This window comes from Octodon degus, unplaced genomic scaffold, assembly GCF_000260255.1.
Source record: "Octodon degus isolate 3935 unplaced genomic scaffold, OctDeg1.0 scaffold00022, whole genome shotgun sequence".
In the NCBI taxonomy this organism is placed as follows: Eukaryota; Metazoa; Chordata; class Mammalia; order Rodentia; family Octodontidae; genus Octodon; species Octodon degus.
Window position 1 is genome coordinate 16,663,932 of NW_004524598.1, and position 7,972 is coordinate 16,671,903.

The 7,972-nt window shown below is 40.4% G+C and overlaps 1 pseudogene; it reads left to right on the forward strand.

Moving 5' to 3' along the window:
* Positions 1–5,275: 5,275 nt before the first annotated feature.
* On the forward strand, positions 5,276–5,575 carry LOC101573679 (annotated as a pseudogene).
* Positions 5,576–7,972: the final 2,397 nt, after the last annotated feature.

Consider the following 7,972-nt stretch of genomic DNA (forward strand, 5'->3'; position numbering starts at 1 on the left):
AGCTCTGATTTCCTCTATACTTTTCTGCTGTTGCTTGTTTACTTTCAATGCTATTAATACATACATTTCAGCTGAACTAGTGTCCTCTGCACTTGTTCTGGGTGGGCATTGGGTTTCCTCTATATGTTTTTGTATTTGATTCTTTACTTCAGATGCTATGAATTCAGTGATTTCTTTTTTTTTTTTTTGTTCCAGAAATTAATTCTGCTCAGTTCATTTATACCTTTCTGCTGTTGTTTCTTTACTTCTGACGCTATTGATTCATACATTTCAGCTGAACTAGTGTCCTCTGAATGTATTCTGGGTGGGTCAAGGCCTGAGATTGCATTTTGTTCCTTTTATTTATGATTTCATATAGCACTGACCTCTGACCTTTGGTGTAGAGCTTTGGTGCAGCTATAACCTTAGCACCTAATGAAGTGCAGGTAGCGATATACCAATTTCTAGCTCATGTCATTGTGCCTAGCTTGAGTCTGGCTACTGTGCTCAGCTCCTTCCTGCTGCTGCTCTTGGAGGTGTGCTTGCTGTACCCCTCTGGCAAGATGTTCTGCTCCTGGATTAGCTGCGTGGTTTTGACCCTAGTCTCACTGCAGGGACTACAGCTGCAGAGTTTCACCCCATGCCTGTATGCCAGGCTTGGGCTGGGTCTGGAGGGGAATGGGGGGGGCAGGAGAGCCTAGAAGCTCTCCCATACAGTCACTGGGCCTGGGCTTTTATGGGTGTGCAGGGCTCCCAAGAGCATGGTGGAAGTTCTCACTCACAGGATGGGTTTGGGCTAGCTGTGGAGTGGCAGGGGAGGTCTGGAGAATGCAGGGAAAGGTCTCTCTCATGTGGTGGGCTGGGCTTGGACACAGGACAGCGCAGAAGCTCTCCCACACACTCGCAGGGCCTGGGGTTGGGCAGCCTAAGTCTATATTCCTGTTTCTAATACATCATATTACTAAGGAATTGCACACACACACACACACACACACACACACACACACAGGATTACCATTCACTTAGTCACTTCTTAACATGTGAAAACAAGGCAACGTACAAGCGGCAGCTGAAGTGAATTTTACAGATGGAAGCCCCAGTGGGATTTGAGAAGGCAGTGTGTGCTAATCATCTAATGAAAGGTGATTAGAGGAAATTCCCCACGGCTCTATTTTTCCCTCTCAGTGTTAGAGAGAAGAGCACACTCATTCTGCTTTGGATATGGAGATGAGGAAGGTTCTCATTTGCTCTGTCACCTTAAGCAAGTCATTGAATGTATTTGAGTTTCATCTTTTTCCCTTAAAAATATATTTTACAGTTTAAACAAGTGATATTATGGATACAATGTGGTCATTCGGTACCTGTGGTCGATGTGTAATGGTCAAATCAGGATGGTTAGCAGTTCTCTTTTAAACATTTATTGTTTGTATTGAGAAATTTTAAACTCCTGTAGTTCTTTATAGAATATAAGAAATTATTGTAAAATTTAGTCACCTTACTAAAATTTATTCCTATGTAAGTGCACTTTGGTAACTATTATTTAAACTCTCTCTAGTTCCTTCCCTCTTTCCAGTGCTAGCCCCTAGACAGCTCTCTTCTTGCCTAGGGTATCAACTTTATTTTTAGCTTACACATATTGGGGACAAGATTTAGTATTAGTCTTCATGTGCCTGACTTAGTTTGCTTAACATAAAGTACACGAGTTTCATTTCTGACATGCACAAGGTACACATAAATGCATAATGAACAGTTGCATCTATCATTGAGTCTCTGATTATCATTATGCATCACTTCTTTTCATCTTTATCTTCTACCCATTTTTACCAACATTTGTACTTTGACACAAACCTCAAGTAGTAAAATTTTACCTGTAAATACTTCAGTATATATTTCTAAAAACTAAGATTTAGTTTAAGTAACTAAAATGTAATTACTCCAGTGTCAGGTTTTATGTTCACGTAGAAGTCAATACTGAGGAACCTGGGATATGGCTCAGCTGCACAAGTGTCTGCCTGGTAAGTACGAGGTCCTGAGTTTGATTCCTGGTACCAAGTCATTATTGACACAAAGATTTCTGTGCAAATCATCTGCTTGACAGGAGCAAACACAGGGAGGAGGTAGGGGAAGTGAAGTAGAAAAACGAAGTTTGTAAGTTCGGTATTGGACAGGGCTGCTCTTGACAAGCACGAACTTCTCAGCACTGGTAGAGAAAGCCACAGGAATGGATGCGATGATACCTAGGTGCACGAGTGCTATAGCCATCTTTTCCAAAATCAAAGCCCAAATTAACTTCATCACCAAGGTACTAGTATAAACACGATTTCTGAAGGCAGAGATAAGCCCATGCAAGGTAATCTAAGAGCTAGTGACTCAATCCTGGGTAGCATGTATCCAAGTGTGAGGGTGAAGGATCCAGGGTCTGGGGTCCAGTAATATCTCTTACACTGAACTAAAAAAGTGAACTAGCAATCAGTCCATATTCACATTTCCCCAGTGAATATCAATTGTGTCTCACAATTTAAAAAAATTATGTATCTTACTACAGTTGATGTGTCCAAATTGCCATACAAAGTTTGCATTCATTGTAATTTACTCTCATGCTTTTCACATCTCTTTTTTGCAAAATTTTCTATTCTGTAATTTTAAACATACAAAGAAATTTGAAAGAATTATGAACAACTATTTGAACACCATTTAGATACATTGTATCACATATTTACCCTTCTCTTTATCCATCTTAGGTTTGTTCAAGCATTTCACAGTAAATTGTAGGCATGAAGAGATGAGAAGGATCTGCAAGTTCTGGAATATCTGTCTCCCCTCGGGGGTATGGATAAGGGATAGGGACAGAGCTCTGTATATAAAGTTTCCTGATTTTCCAAGTTTCCCCAGCCAAACAGACACTATCCTCTTTTAAACTCTAGGTCATATTGTTGTAGACAGCTGAATTAGATAGAAATATTACAGGCAGTCAGACAGTGCCAGGCCCTCAAGGAGGCAAGATGGAAGACAAGGTGACTTTGCAACTTGGAAGAGACAGACACTCTCATATGGGCCAGTCCTGAAGACAAAAGAGGAAACATAACAGCTACATACTTCCCTAGAGATGGGCATCAGGGATTGATATTCTAAATAGGTATCAATCACCATGAAAGAGCCCAAATGAGTCACTAGCCCAACCTCCAACAGGAAGAAACCCTGTCCCATATTCATGCCCACTTGCTATGTGACTCACTTTCCCATTTGGTACTGGATTTAATCAATTTTACCTGAGCAATGCTGCTTGTAATCTCATTGGTTGACCATCGTTTTGTCCCCTCTCATGCCTACCTAAGTGAGTTCCCAAGTCTTCTCTTTCACCTTAGACCCACCTCATTGCATGGTTTTCCTCTATAAAAGTCTTTGGAAAAGACAGATTTCTGGGGACCACCTGCTCGGGACCCCCTCCTGTCCCTCTCTTGGACTGGAACTTTCATTCCCTCAATAAATATATTCTGCTCGTAACTTCCATTTGTTCCTAAAATTCATTCTTTGGTTTTAGAGAACAAGAACTTGTCCCAGGTACCTTTCAGGGCAAGATCAGTTTTTCTCCCTGTGTCATTTGGAGGTTCCCTGTATCAATATCATTTGGAGGTCATCCACCCCCAGATCATGTTTTGCTCCCTGTGTCTTTTGGAGGTTCCCTATATCAATATGTTCTAAGTAGAGGCAGATGCCCCAGACACTACGTGGGATGTAGGATGTGGGAGTTTCATTTGTTCACACACTCTTAGTGATCTTTCAGTTCATTGTGTCACAGTTTAGTCCAGAGTTCTATCCACCTCTAGATGGGGAACCATTTTTATACTGTTATTTTTGTGGTATGTCTCTCTTGTTATTTGAGGCTGACACTCCTTTCTTTTCATTCAAGCTCATCCATTTTTCAAGGAATCTTTATAGATTCTGGCCCATCAATGGCTCAGTTCCTATTTATTAATGAACTTTATGCTTAATTATTTGAAATGTCTCTCTCTCTTTTTTTTTTTTTTTTTGCCAATTCCATGGATTTTTCAAGAAGACTCCAAGTCTGCATCAAATTAACTCTGTTGTTCATTTTTCTTCCTTTTCTTTTGTCCCTTCTCTTCCTTTCTTTTGTCTTTTTCCATTTTTTTTTTTTCTTTTTTATTTTAATACAGGGTCTTGCTCTGTAGTCCAGGTTGGCCTTAAATTTACTATGTAATTCAGGCTGGCCTTGAACTTGTGGTTATCTTCTTGCCTCTGCCTCCAGAATGCTGGGATTACAGGTGTGTGTCACCATACCCAGCTTTTCTCTTTCTTTCCAAATGATAAGAGCAGGACTTAATTATTTAGTACACAGAGAAAGAATATGACTCTATATAAGATGGGCTGAGAAGGGAACACTGCACATTCTCACGTTTGCGAGTTCAGTGTTCTGTGAATACTGGAAGCTTATTTACTTGGTAGGGTTGATTTCTCACAAAATTTTGCTTACTTCACGTAAAGGCTGTAGGCTTTGAATTTGCCTCGAGTTTCTGTGACTGGGTGAACTGTGCTTTCAAGTTTATGTAGTTCTAAAGTTATGTTCAAATACTGCCACCTTGTGGGCTGTTCTATGTCTCTCCATCTTAATCCCCCCCTTCAAACACCAGAAAGAATCCACTCAGGAAGGTTCAGGTTCTGTGGACTGAGGCCTCATACCTGCACTAAGACTTACACATCAATGAAAATTTAAAATAACTTTATTAAATATTATTATACCCATTTCAGAAGTAGGATCTTAAATCAAGAGGGATGACTGTTACATATTTCATATCATTGAAAATTTATAACAACCTTATGAAATACTATTGTACCCATGTCAGAGGGGGAGGATTCTAAGTCCAGAGGGATCATGGAACTTGTCCAGGTCTCACAGCTAGTAAGGAGCAAAATTTTAATAACTAGGGAGCTTCCCTCTAAAGCCCTTGCTTTGGCCTCCCTCTAGCTACCATCTTGGGTCCCCGCGTGTGTTCACCTAATCTCAGCTGGTCTACCCAAGACCCCCTGAGTGCCAGCTCTAGTCCCCCATATTGCTCCATATCTGCTCCGACAAGATGAAAGAAACTTGGAAAAGTTTGATGAACTTTCCTTTTCATGAAACAGGAAAAACTCGCTGAACTGCAGGCACAAGTGCGCATGGGTGGGAAAGGAACTGCTTGTAGAAGGTGGTTCATAGAACAGCCACAGCAGATGATAACTTCAGTTCTCATTAAAGAAGTGAGGGGTGAACAATATCTCCTGTATTGAAGAGGTGAATATGTTTACAAACCAGGGAACAGTCATCCATTTCAATAACCCAAAAGTTCAGGCATCTCTGGCAGCAAACACTTTCACCCTTACAGGCCATGCTGAGATGAAACAACTGACAGAAATGCTACCCAGCGTCTTGAACTGGCCTGGTGCAGACAGTCTGACTAGTTTAAGGAGATGGGCTGAAGCTCTGCCCAAACAATCTGTGGATGGGAAAGCACCGCTTGCTACTGGAGAAGAGGATGATGACGAGGTTCCAGATCTCATGGAGAATTTTGATGAGGCTTCTAAGAATGAGGCAAACTGAACTAAGGTAGCTTCTCCAAAAGATCAAACTTGGGAGAAATTGCTGGGAGCTGCTATTTTATATTATGACTGCTTTTTAAAATTGTTTATGTTTATGCATCTGATAAAATCTAGATCTCTAATATTTTTTAAGTCCAAGCCCCTTGGACACGGCAGCTCTTTTCAATTTTTGTTTACATATAGTTCATTCTTTGCAGCCAATTAAGCTGGAGAAGCGTGGGAATAAAATTTGAAACAGATTTTTTAAAAAAATAAAGCCCTTGCTTTTACTGTACTCACATATAATAAACCTAAAAATGAAACAGAGTGAAGCATGTTATAGAAGTAGCATAGAGGGGCTGTTGTTGTTAGGAAAAATCATCAGAGAAGGCCTCATGTACTTGGAGAGGAGGTGGCCTCTCCTAAGGACAGATCTGAATGATAACTGTGTAAGAGTTCAGCTGAATCCATTTTCCCGGGGTCCAAAGGTACAGAAACAGTCGGTTGCAGGTCTCTTGTTTTGTCTTTCAGCACACTGTCATCTTTTAGGGAATTACGCTTCACTCTTCTCCATTCAAGTGATTGTAATAGATACTGTTGGTCATGATACCCTTCATTCTTTACTTAATCTGAGTCAACAGGAAGTGATCAGGCCCCTGATTTTTTTGAGCTTGAGCCAGAGAGCTCAGCGCTGCTTTCTGGAGCTCAGTCTGTGCAACAGAAAGCTGTAGCCAGCTAAGTGCTCTGTGGAGATGGGCTGGAGCAGAAGAAGATAAAGCCAAGAAAGGTACTCCCTAGGCCACCAACAAGGTCATCTCTAGGGCAGTTACACCTCTAATCTTTCTGTAATAATAATCATTCCCATAGCACCGAACCAAATTTGGTTTCTATCCCAATTCCAATATTCTCTGTCACCAGCAGAAGTAGGGGAAACACTGTCATTCTATACCCCCATGCTTCTTGAAAGATGGCATAGGACCCTAATGATGAGTTGGCATTTTTATTATGAAGTACAGAATTATGGATTTATTTATTTACTTTTGAGACAGGCTCTCGCTATATAGGCTGATCTTGAATTCATAGCAGCAATCTTCCTGCCTCAGGTTCCTGAGTGCTGGGACTGTAGGCATGTGCCACCATGCCTGGCCCTATTAATTCATTTTAGAAAATGGTATTTAAGCTTTATTATAGATGACATGTAGTTCAAAATTTCCTGATGCCTAGATGTGAATGTTCTTCTACTTGCATCCTTTCAATCACCAAAATCTTCTAAAGCGTTTTTAAAGATCTATTTCTTCTTTTAAATTTCCTTGATAAATTTGGGTCAATTTCTTTTTAAAATTTTGATTTTTAAATCACCCAAGTAAAATTTAAGTATTGCAATGACAAACTACAAAGTTCAAAATGATAGAAATTAAGCATTATCCACAATCTCACCATGTAAAAACAATCATTGGTATGGGTCTATGTCAATCCATTTTATTCTATTTGTGTAAACACTAACAAAAATATTTTTGAACCGGGCATGATAGTGTACACCTGTAGTCACAGAATTTGGGAGGCTGAAGTGGGAGAATCAATGCAAGTCTGAGGCCAGTCTGGGCCTCGTAAGTAAGTTGAAGGCCATCCTGAACATAGTGAGACCTTGTCTCAAAACAAAACACTTCAGACAAAAGGCCAACCACATCTCCCTAACCACACATACAATATGTTCATCAATTGTATTTCATTTCTAATATATCTTAAGTATCATAATATTCTGTACTATAAATAACTGTATTTTTTTTGTATTTTAGGGAGGGGTCTGCAGGGTGTTTAGGGTCTCACTACTAGATGGGACTCGTAGTGATCCCCCTGTTTACAGACTTCCAAGAGCAGGGATTACAGGCACACACCACCATGCCCAGTATCAATTGATGTCTCAATGTGTCCAGGGGGTGGGGCCCGCATGGCAGGCCGGGAGATAATAACTGTACCTTTGAAAGCTAATTTTTCTGGGAGAGGCTGGCTCAGCCCACCCTGGGGGCGGGGCTGGCGCTGCATGTGGTGGTGGAGATCTAACCATGGTCCCTGCACACTTGCCTAAGCAGAACTTTAGACTGCTGAGCTATCTTGCTGGCCCAGAAAACTTGTAACTTTTCAGGAAGGTGCAATTCTAGGCTGTTTGGCCTGGGTGGTGTTTCTTTCCTGATTCACTTATTTGTCTCCAACTCATTCTTCTGCCCATAGTTCAAATAACATTTCTTTGGATAGCCAGCTCATTAGTGAAATCTACAGTAAAGTGGCTATACGAAATGTATCAGAGTATATTTTGGACACAATAATGGAAGTTGCAATTTGTTCTTATATTTAGGATTATCTAAGTCTGTATGTATTTTTGTCCATTTTAAAAATCTTTTTATTTTTTAAATTTATTTTT